The following is an 18,743-nucleotide window of genomic DNA, read 5'->3' as shown; positions in this document are numbered from 1 at the left end:
GTAGATGTTCTTAGTACTCTCTCTTTTTCTTCATTTACCTTCTTAGGTTCTCTAAAATTATAGTATTTCATCTGTTTTAATTGTTTTCTTCTGTTTACTCATATTTTCAGTCTCAGACAAACTAAAAACCGTGACTTGAGATTTCGTGTACTGATAAGTACCCTCTAGGATTCTTCAAATGGAATTAGTAGCTTTTTGTTTTTTTTGTTTTGATCCTGAAATCTCTGTAATCATGCATCTGTCTCTGGTAGTGATGATCTTAATTGGGAGGCTAGTATTAGTCCCCACCCTCTTCCTGAATCCTAGACTTCTCTGAGTGTGCTGTAATCTATTGCAGTTTCTATTGTTTGCTTCCTTTGTTTTTTTTCTTTTCTTTTCATGGTCTTCTATCTGAAATTGATAGAATCCTCTCTCTTACTCCTAAATTTTAACTGGGATATTGGAAATCCTTTTCATCTGCTTTTTCTCACTTCCTTCCCCATTTGCTCTTATAAACTTAGTTTGCCTTCTCCATCATTGTGCTTCCTAGTCTTCCAAGTAGTGGCAGAAAAAGACTTTTCTCCCTGTATAGTGGGGATGGATTCTGAATCCTGTCTGTGTTCTCCCAGTCCAGGACTTGGTATCTGGCATTGGTCATCTGATCATTGGAGCTGGCACTTGTGAAATCTCTGAACAGTGTTAGTTTTTATAGATCCATTTGCCAGAGCTCATGCAGTCTACCATGGAAAGAATCTTTTCTCTGCTATTTCCCTCCCTGGATTTGTGCCCAGTTAGGGGAACTCAGCCTGGCTTCCTTGGCAGGACTCTCTTCTCTGTGTCAGCTGCTTCTACTTTAACTTGTGCTTGTGATGGATCCCATGATGTGAGCTCTCTACCTGTCTTAATTTGTTTCATTTCATTGTGTAGTTATGAACTAAATAGAGGAGTTTACCCCATCCCCACTTTTTATTTCTGTAGTATTTTTTCTAGGTCTTTTTCTAGGCATTCACTGATATTAAAGTGTAAGATCTGGTCTTTTCTATTGCCTTTCATTCCTGCATCTTAAGTGAAAATTTGCAAGTCGTTTTCATGAGGAATTACAGTCTGTTGTTATGAAGGGAAGTATCTACCTAATAAAATCACATGTCTATTTCATCTTAGGGAGAAAAATGTTATGCTACCCAGAATATAGGACAAAAGTCAAAGGTTTATTTGTTATAATGATTACTAAGATTTGTGTTGTGTAACAACAATTCCAAGAATGTGTCCATGTGTTCAGTGTTCAGGACATGGGCATGAAGGTGGAGGTTCAGGGCAAGTGTAGGGATTGGGAGGTGAGTTGGAGGTAAAGATGATAGATCGACAGATAGATAGATAGATAGATAGATAGATAGATAGATAGATAGATAGATAGGTAAACAGATAGAATGCAGATATACCTATACACACATGTATGCATATACATAAACACACCCACGTATATATCCACATACATATGCATACAAATACATATATTAAAACTTTCCATAAATACTACATATTCCCACAGATGATATGCACACACATATACATGTGGGTATTATCTTTCCATGTCCATCTGTGTGTGTTATACTATTCAACTGAATGCCTCCTTTTAAACTAATATCTTCTCTTGATGCATGGAAAAAAATAAACATTGATCAACTTGTGAGACATGGTTTTGAGTGGGTGTTGATCCACAGAGTCTCTTGAATCTGAAATAACTTTGAAGGTAGAGCACGTTGGAAGGAAGTCCTCAATGTACAGTACAGGCAGACCTTGAAGATATTATGTGTTCAGTCCCAGACAACTACAATAACCTGAATCATGTAATAACATGAGTCACACAATTTTTTTTGTTTCCCAATGCATATAATGTGTTTATGCTGCACTGTAGTCTATTAAGTGTGCAATCATATCATGTCTAAAATAATCAAGGTAGATGCCTTAATTTAAAAAAATTATCGCTAAAAACTGCTAGCTATCTTCTGAGCCTTTCGTGAGTCATAAGCTTTTTTCTGGTGGAAGGTCTGGTCTTCTCAGTGTTGATGGCTGCTGACTGATCCATTTGGTGGTTGGTGATGGGTGATGTGGCTGTGGTAATTTCTTAAAGAAAGACAACAGTTTGCTGAATGGATTGAAACTTCTTTCATTCGAACACTTAGCGGCCACTAGAGAGTTACTAATTAACCTAATTTCAATATTGTTGTGTCTCAAGAAGTAGAGAGGCCCAAAGAGAGATAGAGGGGGACCTACTGGTCATTGGAACAATCAGAACACATGCAACATTTATGAAGTTCGCTGTTTCATATGGATGTGGTTGGTCATGTCCCAAAAGTCAAAAACAATAACATCAAAGATCACTGATCACAGGTCATCATAACCAATATAATAATGATGATGAAGTTAGAAATGCTATGATAATTATCAAAATGTGATACAGAGATACGATGAGAGCATGTTATTAGAAAAATGTTCCAACAAACTTGTTCCACAGAGGGTTACCACAAAGCTTCAATTTGTGTAAAACAAAACAAAAAATGCAATATCTGTGAAGCAAAATAAAATGAGGCACAATACAATTAGTTATGCCTGTAAAACCATATAGCAATGACAGGTTGAATATACGGAAGAGGTGAAAAGGAAATAAAATGCTAACGCTGGAAAGGACTATAGTGATTGGTCATGTTGTCTAAGCCCCCTGTGTTTGTACTTCATTTTCGAAGAGGACCATGACATCAGGGAAATGATGACATGATTTGCACTTGATTTGAGGGAGGTCTGTGCAGGTCACCAGCTTCACTTTCTCCTCCAGAGTCATCTGGATCCAGTGACCAGATATTCATCAGGATGACTGGAGATGGCCCAGGATACAACGGGAGACCCTGGCCCTTTTAGGCAAAGGTCTTTTCAAGCACTCATTTAGAGTGAGGTGACACCCATTCAGTGAATAGTCCTCTTTAAGAAATGAGTCAAGGGATGACCCTGGGTTTACTGGATCTTTCTTTCTCTTTCTTTCTGTCTTTCGTTCTGTCTGTCTGTCTGTCTTTCTGTCTTCCTTTCTGTCTTTTTTCTTTCTCTCTTTTCTTCCTTCCTTCCTTCCTTTTCTCTCTCTGTCTCTGTCTCTCTCTGTCTCTCTCTGTCTCTCTCTGTCTCTCTGTCTCTGTCTCTCTCTCTCTCTGTCTCTCTCTCTCTCTGTCTCTCTCTCTCTCTCTCTCTCTCTCTCTCTCTCTCTCTCTCTCTCTCTCTCTCTCTCTCTTTCTTCTTTCACAAAACCTTAAACTCAGAGCACTCTGAAGCTCATACATGGGATCACAATAGGTCCCTGCCCAACCTCCACTTAATGGCTATATTTTGGGCCCTCCTAGCTTAAGAGTGAATGTCTATGGTAACCATTTCTCTTTGGAACACCAACCTGAAGGGTCTTCCCTTTCCACCCTCATTTTTTTTCTAATTAAAGGGGCCATCCCTTGTCTAAACTCCTAAATTTCTAAAGAAACTGATGTCTGGGAATGTGAAAGGGCCTCCACAATGTCATATAATTCATGAGTTAAAGACCCCAGATATAAACACAAATATTCAGTCTCAAAATCCAGAGCTCTTCCCCAGAATAAATGTCTCATTTTTTATGTATGGTATGTTGCAACATATAGTATCACGCAGGGTATCTAATCGCCAAGTAGCACTTAATTGGAAATGTTGCCTTTTTATTTTCTTATTTGGCATTTGCCTTTCTTATTAGTCATTGTGTATTTTTCAATATAATTCATTCACTAGATGGGTAAACATTTCAAGGTTAAGTTACATGATATCATTCAACTAATCTCAACATAGCTTTGTTAAAATGTTTTGCTAATTAAAAAAAGAGAAAACAGTGAACAGTAACTGTTGAGTCTCTTTAACATTCTTCAGTGTACTAGTTGTATATCTTTTCCATCTCTCTGGGAGATTTTCCCACCACCCCTTTCTTCTTACACATCTGTTCAGGAACTGATGCTACTTCATTGTTGTTTTAGGATTGTCAGTTTCCTAACAGGAATTTAATTGTTAATATATTCACAAACTAAATATCTTTTCAGTTACCATTTATGCAGCCTTTTGTTGGAGTTCAATTTATTTGTGTTATTTTTCATACAAAATGATTAAGGTCTATTTAATTGTCCCATAAACAAAAGCTGTGCATCATTGTTATCTTTGTGCAACAAAAGTAGTAAACTAAAAGCATTAATTACCCCTTTGATCTTGACACATTTTAGAGCCATATTTAGTGATATGCTCTTTTAACAACTAATTGTCATCTGAAATTCTGTAACCTTTTTTAGCTGAGTGACTTACATAAAAAAGTGTTTAGTAGTCAAGGAAATAACCGACATTTACATGTGAAAGAATGACAATTTGTTGTCATTTTCCTGCTCACAGATAATTTAAAACCAGAACTAAGGGTTCTTTGAGATATAGTAAGTTATATCACCATATAACTTGAAAGAAGTAAAGCTGCCACTCCTAGTTTCACAAATCGGAACAAATCCCCTTTGATTTCCCCTTGATTGGTCACCATTCTTCTCTACAATTCTCTCTTCTCTTCTACTTCCTTTAACTAAAGGATTTTTAAATATTCTCCTCTTTCAGAAATAGTCAATGACAACATTAGTTGGATGAAGAACTTTAGACTTTGGGTGCAGTCAGTGTCTCATTCTTTTATGTACAAAGAGATTTTAGCAGAAGCAGTACCCTTCAATGGTGTTAGACCATCTTAGAAATGTCCTGTAAGGGCTGGATGGAAGTTAGCAGTTAGTCCCCAGTTTTCTCTTGTTACAATTTTCTTTTCTTTAAGACCTTATGTTAAAGACAATACAGGAAAACACACTAGCCAAAGAATGTAAAATATAAGAATAAAATCATCAAACATTATCAAAATGGCTGGCACTGGACATAGCACAAATTGTAATGTAATCCCATTTTCCTTTCTTATCTGTTCTCTCGTTTCCTCAATCCTCCTTACTATTATATTACTATTATTATATTTTACTATTATTTTAATTTAATTCATTATTTTAATTAATTAAATTTAATTTAATCAATTTTTAAGTTACTTTAAGTAATTTAAATTAATTTTAAATTAAATTTAATCAATTTAATTAATCACTTATTAATTTGTTATTATTGATTTAACTAATTTACTTTATTAAATTTAATTTATTATTATATTACTATATATTATACTATTTCCTTTCCCAATAGCTATTTTAATTTCTCTTTTTTTCTACTACATTTTTAGCCCTTTCCTTTTGGTCTCCTCTTTTTGTGTCATTTTATTCATTTTCTCCATTTTGCTTTTTTTAAAAACCTTCCTTGACATTAATATATACTTCTTACTTTTTATTTCTTTTCTATTTTTTTTCTAATACTCCTTCAAATGATCTCCATGATGAAGATGCCTTTGGTTCAAGGGACAAATCAAATGTCTTCTGTGGTAAAAAAAAAAAAAAACAAAAAAAACAAAAAAAAAACTATTTGACAATTCTGTTTTTAATGCTACATCACCTTTACATAACAATAATTTTGGAAAGAAGTCTTAATATTCGTTCTTCTGTTGCTTACGACAAGGATAAATGAATGAACGAAACTATGTATTAAGCAGTTATTTGCTAAGTATTGTGAAACAGATGTAATCAGTATGCATTTTCTTGTCATTAATTCTATCAATAAATGCTGATGATTCTGTTAAAAAAAAAAAAGCTTGTCTCCTAAGTATGGATAAAAAGAGAAATTTATGTGTAGTACATAAAAGCTTCTCAAGGAGAAGTAGTAATGCATATGTCACTGAAGTGAAGTCAAAAGACTAAATCACCATCTTTTTAGGTCATCTATGAAGAAAATGCATCCATTTCATCCCTTTATAAAGCATTGCAAGTATATATTTACCTTTCATGAATTTTTATTAAATATACTGGTAAAGGGTTTGATTTCTTTATAGGAAATTGAAGTGAATGTTAAATTCTAGGAACATTCAAAGATTTATCTGTCCTGCTTAGCATCAAGAATATCTATGAAATCCTTTTTCCAATACAAAATTTAAGTAATTAGGAGCATACAGCTGGTTCAAGTTGTATGCATGTAAAGAACTTCTCAGTGACTTGCCTCCCTAGTACCCTCCCAATTGCTACTTTGCAACTTTTCTATTATAGTATATTTAGCCCTATTAACAACAGATGAGCAATGATGAAATATCACAAGGAATTTTTAGAAAGTACTTTTAGGTTGGAGGGGCTGTTGAAATTATAGAGATTATAGAAATTATTGAGTAATTTGACTTTCTTAATGATGGGGTGTTGGGGCCTGGACCCCTAAAAGAAAAGACCATATCTTTGAAAACAACCCAGTTTCTTAATTTTCCCATACATTTCAGAAATGCAGATCACTGGTGCTTCTACCCAAAGCATCTGGCCCATCCCAGTCCATCAGGATCATTCAGTTTACTTGACAGTCTTTCCATAGTAGCTCATAGTAGACTATCCCAGACTACTTGCATATAGGACCACTCTTTAATCCCATCAAGATCTTTTCCCTGTCCCTTTTTTCTTTTTTTCTCTTTTTGTATATAAGTATCAGTCTCATCCTCATTAAATTGCAGATTTACTGGAAATCTCACCCAGTCCTATTGGTTTTACAATAACCCCCATAGCCTTACACTTCAGGGTTCCTAGGACCTGAAATCACATCGTTATAACTGTTTGGATATCTGTATATCCTTCCATCTACATGTATGCATAATGATAATAGGTAGCATTTATATGACAGTATGACATCACATATGATATTAAAACATTAAGGTTTACATAACACTTTAAAAATATTTAATTTTATTACCCCCAAAATGGTAGGAATAGGGGATATTATTATCCCTTTTTTAGATATGAAAAAAGTGAGGCAGACAATGGACCAGCTTCTGTGTCTGAGGCAGAATCTGGATTCAGATCTTCCAGATTACACATCCAGTTATCCATGATTGCTGTATTAGCCAACTGTGTGTCAGCCATCTGAAACATTTCATCATAAATACGTTTGTAGCAAAAGCTTCATCTGAACAGAGGATTTGGCATTTACTTTGGGATTTTCTGATCTGCTCCTACTTCATGAGACTGAAGGAAAGACTATAAATCTTAGAATGTGATATAAATGTGAGTTACAATCACAACTCAGAAATGGACATTTATAGCAAACAGATAAATAGACAGATTCTGAGGTATTGTTAAGCCAGTTCAAACCAGCTCCCAGGAGTGAACTGTTAAATTTTCAATGTTAGACTTTTATTGTTGTTCAGTAGTTCAGTAGTTGTTTAATCATGTCTAACTCTTTGGGAACCCCTGGACCATAGGACATCAAGCCCTTCTGTCCTTGACTACCTCTCAAAGTCTGTCCAAGTTCATGTTCACTGTTTCCATTATACTATCTCATCGTCTGCTGTCTCCTTCGGAGAACCTTTTGCCTTCAATCTTTCCCAACATCAGAATTCTTTTTCCAATAAATCTTGTCTACTCATTATGCGAAAGAATTTAAGTTTCAATTTCAGTATTTAACCTTCTGTTGAAAAGCATGAACTATTTTTGTGTGTGTATTTGACTGATTTGAACTTTTTCCTGTCCAAAGGACTCTCAAAAATCTTCTTCAGCACCACAATGTGAAAGCATTCATTATGCAGAACTTAGCTTTCTTTATAGTCCAAATCTCACAATTATACATTGCTACTGGAAAAGCCATATCTTTTATTATATGGACCTCTGTCAGCAAGGTATTGCCTCTGCTTTTTAGAATACTGTCCATATTTGCCATAGCTTTCATCCTAAGGATCAAGAGTCTTTTAATTTCATGGCCACATTTACAATCTGCAGTGATATAAAATTGGAAACTGCTTCAATTTTTTTTCTCCTCTATTTGCCAGGAATGTTGGGCCCAGGTGTTAAAATCTTAGTTTTTTGTTGCTGGTTTTTTATGTTAAGCTTCAAATCACCTTTTTTTTTTTATTTTTTGCTCATTTAAGAAAACCTTTTTTCTCTCTCCTTGCTAGTCTCTGAAATTCTGTATTCAGATGGGTGTATCGTTTTCTTTTACCTTTCACTTCCCTTCTTTCTCATCTATCTGTAAAGCCTCATCAGACACCATTTTGCTTTCCTGTTCTTTGCAATATTTTTGTATCATAAAATTTAGTAAATGCTACAAATCAGCAGTTGCTTTGTTGCTCTGTTAATTGTCTAGATATGAAGAAAGTGCTGAAGAACATGCTAATCATCCAGATGAAACTTAAAAATGTGTCCCATGTATACTTAGAGAGTCTGTTGTTAATTGTTACTATCACAGCATAGCTTAGATACAAACATAAAGGGAACTCCCTGTTCTGATAGTGTATTCATGATTCATATATTCAGATACCTGACCATGTGTCGTGGCAAGCATCTTGATGTTTATTGTTTCATTCTTGTATTGTGAATTCTTTGAAACAATTTTTTTTCTTCCCAATGCTATCTTTATCACTATATTCAAAGAAAATAACAAAAAGTAAAAATGGGTGCTAACGGATACACCTGATTCTCAATCCCTTCTACCAGAGTAGGCCATTTCTGGGAAGGTGTGGAAAGATTCAAGGATCCAGGAAGACTTCATCTTCCATGACTTCTTCTAACACATAGCCTTCCCTCTACTACTTCCTACTTTGTTTGAAGGATCCAGAGATTCTTGGCTGTTCTACTTAGGCTTGTTGGAAGCTCTCTTGGGAATAAATGAACTTCTTTTTGGGCAATTGTAACCCCACGGGTCAATGTAAAGTTAGGATAAAGTCATAGAATCCAGAGGACTTCTGCAGACTCAGTTGAGCCCAGACAAGCTCTTCCTTCATTATGCCCAACTTGCTTTGTCCCAGGATGATAGCTTCCTTTGCAGCTGTCCTAGTCATCATTTCTTTTTTCATTCTTCCAAGATTTTTGCAATACTTGTTTCAGAATTGTTAATTATTTTTTTTAAATGTTGCTTTCAAGACTACGTAAAACTGTGAAACAGCTACTTGGCTTAGTGGATAGAGTATTGGGCCTGGAGAGAGGAAGACCTGAGTTCAAATCGATCGTTGGATATTTATTAGCTTGTGTTCTTGGACATATCACTTATAATCTTTATCTGTCTCAGTTTCCTAAACTGTAAAAAGGCAATAATAATAGCACCTACCAGCCAGGAGTTTTGCAAATTCAAATGAGATTATATCCATAAGCACCTAGCATATATCTGGCACATAGTGCTTAATTATTCCATTACCTACCCCGGGAACAGGATAGCCTTGGGATTCGATCTGACATTACTACCCAACAGGTCAGTGACATACTTTTATCATGGAAAGTTGTATATGAGGAACTATAAAACGATCACCTATGAAAGAAGACAGCAGAACATGCACTGATTTTGTTTAATGTGTTAGAGAAAGGAGATCCATTTACTTAAAGTGCTATAGACTGTTTAAGATAGTGCACAAGTTTTGCATTTTAAGGGCCTGGATTCAAATACTGACTTCTATTTATTCTGCTATCTGTGTGAACATGAGCTGGCTTATCACTTTACCACTCAGGGACTCACGTTCTTCTCTGTAGAACAAGAAGGCTTGATTAGATGATATGATCTATAAAATAACATCCAGCCTTAAGTCTGTGATACTGTGTACATACTATTTCTAAGGTCCCTACAACTTGAAACCTGTGACCATTTACTAAATTCTGTAACTCAGTAAAAATGATTGATGCCTTAGGCAAAAAATATCTTTGAGAAGAAAATGGATAACAGCATCCTTGGGTAAGTGTGAACATCAGAAAATAAGTCATACTCAAGATCATTCAGTGAACTGATTAGAGTCTTTATTATTCCAGTTAAGTTTATTTCCTTTTTAGAAATCATGAAAACTAATCTGATTACTAAGTTTAGAGCAATTTTAGAAATAATTCTACTGTCAACCATTATTGAATGAAAAGTGAATGGAAATATGGAGAGCAAATACAAAGGACAATGGAGTTATTAACAACTAATAGGTATAAATTGAAATTGAGCAAAGGATAAATGTGTTTTCTGATACTATCAGAATCAGAGAGTACAAGGAGACTAAACACACATGTTTTCATAATATATTTTTTTTTTAGTTTTTAAAATTTCTGTATATTAGCTTACTGGATGACTGGCAAATTTATTTAAAAGAATTATTCCAAGTGATTTAAGAATTAAATTCAAGTTACTAGTTATTATTCTCTTTTTTTCTCTAAAAAAGCTTTATTCATTGATCCTAACTCAAAGCATATACTAAACACTCACTACTCTTTCTTTGATTATAAAAAATGTAAAAAGGTAAATGAAATTATGTACAGAGTAGATGGATATAACTGTGAAATATGGGCAAAATTATTAGGAAAATATAAAATGAATATGAACAAAACTTTCTTACATAAAAGAAAAGTTAAAAAGTAGTTAAAAAGATTTTTCAGAGAGAAATAAATGTAATATTAATTCACCATTTAAAATAGTTAAAATCCATTTTAAATAGTAAAAGTAATGGAGTTATTTTACTAGGAATTAATCGAGCAAGGATGTTCTTTTTGATTTCATTGATTTCTCTGAATATGAAAGTCTGGAGATTAAAAAGAAAGCTGTTAAAATGTTTAAACTAGTCATCTCAGAGGCAACCATATTTTATTTGTAGTAATGCACATATTTAATTAAACTTGGAAAAGATGATGGCAGACAGTATACCAGGAAATAAGCATTATGTGTCAGGGACTGTACTAAGAACTTTACAAGTATTACCTTATTTGATTTTCACAATGACTTTGAGAAGTAAGTACTTTTATTATATTCATGTTATAATTGAGGAAACCAAGATAAACAGAAGTTGAGTGACTTTCCTGTAATCACACAGCTAGTAAATATCTGAGCCTAAATTTGAACTCAGATCTTCCAGAACTCAAGAGAGTTCCAGGAGTTCAGGGGAGTAGAGGAGGGAGGAAGAGAGGAGAGGATAGGACAGGAGAGGACAGAAGTTAGGACAGGAGAGGAGAGGAGAGGAGAGGAGGGGAGAGGAGAGGAGAGGAGAGGAGAGGAGAGGAGAGGAGAGGAGAGGAGAGGAGAGGAGAGGAGAGGAGAGGAGAGGAGGGGAGGGGAGGGGAGGGGAGAGGACAGGACAGGACAGGGCAGGGCAGGGCAGGACAGGAGAGTGGAAAGGATCAGATAGCAAAGAAGAAGGAAGATTGAAGGGGAGAGGTGAGATAGGAGGGAATAAAGGAAGGAAGGAAAGAAGGAAGGAATACTTATAAAGAATTGATAAAGCACTATGGCATGCTCTGGGGATAAAAATAGAAAAGCAAGACAATCCCTACTGTTAAGAAACTCATATTATAATAGGGAGAAAAAGTATGTATAGTCAATTTCAGTGGAAAGATACAGTAGCCTTTGGTGTGCAGTTTAAAAGCAGACTGGTGATACATCTTCTTTGGTGTCGTTCTCCTTAAGTATATCAGTTTATGACTTTGAACTACTAGATAAGGACTAGTAGTGAGAACTATATTTTTGGGTTCTTCAGTAGTCACATCTACTGAAAGGCTGTATTTGGGCTGCAGCGCCTTGGTAGGCAATTGCTAATTGGCATCTCCAAAAGGGCATTCTTTAGGATGAAGGTTTTGGGAGCTAGCTTAGAAGAAGGACTCGTGGTCTGGTCCTGGGGAAAGGGGTGGATATGCTGTTGTTTCACATTTTTTGGGCACAGTATCATGACCTGGTTTTATTAGTATTTGAGGGGTAGTGATGGGCAAGTTAGTGATAGAGATTATGAATTTATATGAATATTCAATATGATGGAGTTTTGTTAAATATAAGTTGTGTAAGTGATTCTTAGTCTAGAAGCTGCTTAGCATTCTATACTCATAATATTAAGAATTCTATACTCAATAGATCAGAAAAATAACCAGGTTTTAATTGCCAGAAATGTGCATTACTATCTTTTGAATGTAAAGACTTATCCTTTAAATTGTAAGAAAACTTCATGTTTGTGAAATAAACTTAATATTTATAGTTGCCTAAATGAATTAGAAAAAAATCATCTTTAAAATGAAAATATTGTGACTATAACAGAGAATTTCGTTAAATCATCAATAATATGGTCCATTCATGTTTGTGGACAGAATTATTGTAGGGCAAATGACTACTGTTATTCAAGAAAATTCCAATTTTCACTTATGTTATGAAAATGGCCAAATAAAAATGAACATGATTATAGAACAATTCAGAAAATGAGGTATAAAGAAGTCAAATATTTAAAATGCTTACTGATAAGTTGGTTTTCGCATAAAATTAGAAATAATTACTGGTGTAATTCATGTGACCAACTCCAATACCCAATTTCAGCAGAAAGTTACCTACCTGTTTCCTACAGCCTGTCCAAATATTTTATCTTTTGTTGCAAAATGAATATTCACTCATTTAATTTCTAATACACCTACTGAAAAAAAGACATCTTTCCTATTCCCTGTATTAAATTTATAATAAATTACAGAAATTAGATGGATACATTTATCATAAGTCTTATAGACGTTAAAAATCAAACTTGATTTCCATTTCCTATCATACAAACAAGTGGAATGTATGGAAATAATGTTGTTTATTTCTAAGAAAATGAATTACATGAGGGAGGGGCCACTTCCAGCTAGGGTCAGGGAACAGGGAACAGATGAGGCATAGATATCAAGGACGTTATCACAAATGAGGCAATGTTTTGGCATAGGTTTTAATAGATGAATAAGATATTCACAATGGTAAGACATGCAAGAAGGATGTATTGTGTACTGGATTTTGAAGGCTTACTGTTTCAGGTGCTGGGGACATAGAGACAAAAAAGGAATAATCCTTGCCCTCAAGGAGCTTACGTTTTGTTGAGGGCAAATATATGTACCAGATAATTAAACACAAATCATATAGAAGTAAATGCAAAACAACTGGAGAGAAGGCATTAACAAAAGACAGATCAGGAAGTTCATTGTGTGCGTGGAGGGCATCCCACAAAAACACATGTTCAGACATGGAATGTCATATACAGGGGAAAAGGCATAGGACAACTCCCCTAGAATGTAGAATATGTGAAGGGCATTTATCCCCTTGTGTAGCTAGGTGGTGTAGTGGATAGAGTGCTGGGCCTAGATCTTTCTGAGTTCAAATCTGGCCTCAGATATTTACTACCTGTGTGACCCTGGGCAAGTCATGTAACCTTGTTTGCCTCAGTTTCTTTATCTATAACACAATTTGGAGGGAAAAAAATGCAAACCACTCCAGCATCTCTACCAAGAAACTCCCGACAGGGTCACAAGGAGTTGAACACGACTGAAAATGACTAAACAACTAATGCTATATCCATCTAGCAAGACAATGTCACAGCCAAAATTTCAAGACAAAATAGCTTTTTTTCTTTTTCTTGTAGTATAAGGAGCCACTGAAATTTCTTAAACTGATGAATGACATAGTGAGATTTATATTTCAGAAATAAGAGTTTAATAGCCCTATGGAGAGTGGATAGGAGAGGAGAGACAAAAGGAAGAGATCAAATGGCCATCTATTGCATTACTAAAGATGATGATGGCTTGGACTAGAGTGGTGGCCATGACTGGAGATAAAGGAGTGGATCTGAGAGAAGTTGTAGAGACAGAAATGACAAGATGAAATATGGGAGTGAATGAGAAAGAAGAATGGTGGGGGAAAAAATTGACAGAATTATACATGAGAAAGTGAGAGTGAAACTCACCCCATGGGAGATGATCGAGATCACAAAAGAAACAATTTTGATTATATGGATTTAAAAAGCTTTTTAATAAACAAAATCAATACAGATGGGCAAGAAGATAAAAAATATTTTTGCATAAAATATCTTTGATAAAAATCTAATATCAAAGATTTGTAGAAAATTAATGCAAGTATTTAAGGGTAAGAACTGTTCCCCAAAATACAAAGTATATGAATATGTAATTCTCAAAATCAGTGCAAGCTACTACCAGCTGTATGATTACTTGCTCAAAACCGTTGAGAAATACAAATGAAAATAACTGGTTTCACTTCACATTTAAAAAAAATTAAGAAAGCTAAAATGGGCCAGAGGAAGGGCGAGAAAGCAGCCAATGCTGGAAAAACTGGGAGAAGAAAGGGACACTACTCTATGGTTCACATTTTCTGGAAAACAATTTGAAATTTTATGAGAAAGGTAACTAAAATTTGTATACCTTCTGTCTCATAGATCCCACTCTTAAGCTTATACCACAAGACAATGAAAGACAAAAAGAAAGGTTTTCAGTGTTTCCAAATATTCATAGCAGAATTTTTTGCAATAGCAAAGAGTGTGATCAAACATCGTGTTGCAAGAAAATATGAACATGAGGAAACCCTGTCTTTGTAACATATAATATTGCTCCTGTCATACATGGGAATGCTTACAGAAAATTGTGGAATTATACATTCCAGGTGTATTTGACAGTCAGTCAATCAGTAAATATTTATCATGCTTGCTCTATGTCAACTGTGCTAAACGCTATTAAGTCTTCTAGGACCTTACATTCCAAGTGGTCAAGAGAGCGTATAAGAGGAAACTGCAAGTGGTTGTGGTGGGAGAGAAAAACTTTGCATGGGAACATAATAGCAGGTAGCCTAGAAAGAGATAGTAAATAACTTTGACCTGGACCTCTTTCTTACACTAGAGGGTCTGGGAAGAACTAGCCCATCATAAAGTGAGGCCACATGTGTGGAGGAGTGTGTAAGAAGTAGTCTAGGAGTGTAGGAAGTTTCCAAGGTAAAGAGATTTTCTTTTTTTCCCCACATTGAGAAACTTAATTTATCCCTGGGTGGGGGGGCGGAGAGGACTGGCAGTGCCGGTGGGGCAATGCGATTTTTCTGCCTCACTCCCACTCTTGCCCATCCAAAAGGAGTGGTCAGACCAGGTTGGACCTGACTACAAGACTGACCATGCCTGTAGGATGAGATGTGCCAGATTGGGCTGAAGTGAATCAAGCCCAGCAGTGGAGGACAATGTCCAAAGACTTGCTCACTTTGGGAGCAAGTCACACCAGCTTCTGACTCTCCAGCACTGACCCACTTGTGCCTTTTCATGGTGAAGGTGTGGAGGATCAGCAAAGCAAACTTTAACAGTATCTTGAGCTCCATGAGGTTGTGATGATCATGCTTTGGTTCTGTCACCCAACTCAGGAAGGTCCACATGTCCTTTGTTACCTGTGACATAGTTGCTGGTGTACCATCATCATACCCAAGGATCTCATTGTAGGTAGAAGGAGCCATGACAATGGCCAGGCCAGAGAAGGAGGCATTGAAATGAAGGCCCTCTCTAAGAGGGACTCCAGAAGGTGAGTCACGGTATCTCATGACATAATCGTCAATGCAGTGAATGCTTCAGATGATGTAGCTGAGGTCAGGGGGCAGTGCCCTATTGTTGGCAGCCTAAGCAGCCACAGGTTTATGGTAGGGCTTGAGGAAATAGTCAGAAAGTTTCCCTGGACTCATAAACATCCCTCCATCTTCATTAGGGCCATATTGTAAGAAAGAGAGGAAGTTTTGGTGAGACCAGGTCTCACTTGTGGGTGCAGCTCTAGATCACTGGCAGGTGCCACAGCAAGCCCTGCACCTCCAACCACCAGCATGCCATGGTTGATAGAACCACCTTCCAGTCCCTTGAGAGGTTTGAGAATGATGACCCTGTGGCAGTGGGAGGCAGCCTCAGCATGAGAGCATCAGGTCTAGCTCTGCCCAGCAGGAACAGTCGCGGGCACACAGAAGCCCCAGCACTGACAAGCACCCCACAGTCCCGGCCGTGCTAAAGAGATTTCCCTCAAATGGTAGACAAAGACCCGTGGACATGATGTCGACAGAGAGAGATGAAGTCCAAGTAAAAGTTTAGAGGTGAAAAACCAAGGAACATCTGGCGACAGCACATATTATCTTTGGGAAGAAATGTAGAGAATGTGAGGTAGTATGAGAAAAAGCTGAAAAGTAGATTGGAGTGAAATGGAGAAAGGTTCCTTGGATCAGAATGCATTTTGCATTTGAAAGTTGCTTTTTTTTTTTTTAATCTACATATGAGACAGGTGGGGAAAAGTGCTTTCTTGGTTTCTTCCAATCACTTTAATTATTAGGAGTTCCCCAGGATGCATTAGAAATTCTATACTATTTGCCAGACTTAATGATTCAAGTCACTAAATCAGCTTCATTAGCCTAACTTAAGTAAACTTCTTTAATTAATTTGGAATTGCCCTAACTACTTTCTAGAAGCTTCCTATACAAATCACTTCTCTTCCTTAGGTTGAATTTTAACTCTGTTTATTATGTTCTTTCCAAAATTTCTTTTGGCATAGGTGAATTTCAGTTTTACTACGATAATTTTCTAATATTCCTCTGGGGGAGAATATAATGTATTAATAATTAGGATATGTCTAGATTCATTTATATGTCATGCTTATATCAGCTTAATTTTATTGAGAAAATGAAAAATCAAGAAATTTTACAGAGTGTAATTGATCTAGATCCTCTGGCAACATAGAAATTAATCAAGTGAGGGCAGATAAAATAGAGACATATGAGTCTTTTTAAAAATTCACTCTTTTCTTATATTCTTATCAGTCTAGTTTGGGTTTGAATGTAACTGACATAGATCACATGTTTAGCTAAAACCAAGTTTTGTTAGTTTTATTTTCTTAAAATACATAAAAGAGAATTAAAATGGTGAAAATTCAAGTTTAACTATTAATCATAGGTATATTCATCTAGGTGGACTTTTTTTGAATCTGTTATGAAACTATTTTTGTCCACTTAAAAAAATGAAAGCTCTCCCCTGAAATTCGTAGTTATATGAACTGAATTGTACTTCTTAATGCCATGACCTTGACATTTACTATTTCCCTTGAAGCATAACAACAATCCCCTTTGCATTCTGCATGCAAATGACATAACTTTGCCATTGAAACTGTCAGCTCAGTGTAGCAGGAGAAATTATTAGTCACACTTTCACAATAAAGATTCTCATAAATCTCATGCTAATCCAGAATGACTCTCAGCCTATTTCTCCTGTGGGCAGAAGGGAATCCAACAAAATAGTGGCAGTATAAATGTTTGGATATGTCCATTAATTTTTAATGCTTGTTCATGATTTCTGACAATTTTTGCCTTATACTTACAGTGGCTACAGTTGCAAATTCAATAATAATTCCAGAGAAAGGCAATGATAACTTTGCCAAAGTAATATGTAATATCAAAGTTTAGTCGTTTGTATGACACAATTCGGTTAAGAATACATTAAGATCACAATAGATTTGTGCAGGTTGAATCATTAATATTCTAAAAGCTTTTCCTGTAAATGTTTTACATTGGGCTATTTGTGAGTGGTAGCATAGTTGTTCAGGTGGTATACTTTTCATCAAGTTTATTTAACCATTAGGGTTGATCCTTGGTTCTTCCATGATAATACTCACTCTACTGACAGGTGGTACAGGAGAAAGAGTACTGGGTCTAGAATTAGAAAGAGCTGAGTTCAAATTCATTTGACATGTATGTGTGGTATAACCCTTAACCTTGTTGATATCATTTGTAAAATGGGCTTAATGATAGTAAACTCCTTCAAATGTTATTAGGATAAAGTGAGATATTTGTAAAGTGCTTGCAAGCCTTAATGCTACTTACCATTACGAAACACGAAAAGTATTGTTAGAGACAATCTGATTTTGCCTCTCTGTAGACAAGGTAGCAGAGGACCGGAGTGGTTAAATAATGATAGTGATGATAAAAAATAATCAAAACTAAAGAATATTATTATATTTGTGATTTCCTTTCCTTAAGTAATTAGCAATGTAATAGCAGAACTTAATTTTAAATATTTATCCCTACTTGTTTTAAAAAATCTTCAAGCATACTGCTAGATGAAATTTCAGTTTAATTATTTGTTAAAGTTGCCTATATCCCCTGGTGTAACGACAATAAATAGCTGTTGGGCAGATAGTTATTTTCTTGGGATTCCTGTTATAGATACCAAAAGACAGATAATCTAAATCCCTTTTGAATCAATTACATCTATCTGAAGTGAACCATGGAATCCATTTCCATAGAATATAGTTTTGATATTATACATATGTGTAATATATATATGAAATTTTAAAACTGATATTGCTGCAAAAGAAATCCATGTATAACTCTATCCAGAAGTGTCTTTGAGAAGAGTTTTAGATAATTGTTTGGAGTGTGTTCAGTGTTAAATTTTCTAGCTGTATATCTTCATTTGCCCTGGCTAAATGTATAGCAATCAGGATGCTCTATTTGAGACAGCCTAATTAAATTATCTCATTTCTTACTTCTGAGCAACCTCAGTTAGAGATTAGAAAAGGTGAATCTACATTAGAAACATACAAAATTATCAAAAAAGCAGAACCTCAGATGTAGATAGTATGAGAAGGGAAGGATTTATTTCTTCTAGTTATCTAAAGAAACAAGAACCAAAGACATAGAGACCAGCAATTTTTATTTGGGATGTCTATGTACAAAGATAGTTATAGTAGGATACAACAAGTCATTTCAAGTTAAATACTGCCAGATTGCATGGAAATAGGAAAGCTAGAAATATCATAGGTCCTTGAAAATTATATATTAGAGTACATTTAGGAATAATGAAATCAATTGAACCAAGTAGAGGATTT

General features: G+C 35.4%; 1 protein-coding gene and 1 pseudogene across 1 annotated transcript in view; one reads left to right on the top strand and one right to left on the bottom strand.

Annotated features, from left to right (window-relative positions):
* Positions 1 to 18,743, top strand: part of IL1RAPL1 (interleukin 1 receptor accessory protein like 1) — a 1,535,580-nt gene that overhangs the window by 1,040,173 nt on the left and 476,664 nt on the right. The window lies entirely within an intron of this gene.
* Positions 1,979 to 15,921, bottom strand: LOC140504107 (cytochrome c1, heme protein, mitochondrial pseudogene; annotated as a pseudogene).

This window comes from Notamacropus eugenii, chromosome 5, assembly GCF_028372415.1.
Source record: "Notamacropus eugenii isolate mMacEug1 chromosome 5, mMacEug1.pri_v2, whole genome shotgun sequence".
In the NCBI taxonomy this organism is placed as follows: domain Eukaryota; kingdom Metazoa; phylum Chordata; class Mammalia; order Diprotodontia; family Macropodidae; genus Notamacropus; species Notamacropus eugenii.
Note: the sequence above shows the minus strand (reverse complement) of the source record. Positions and strands in the feature narration are given on the sequence as shown.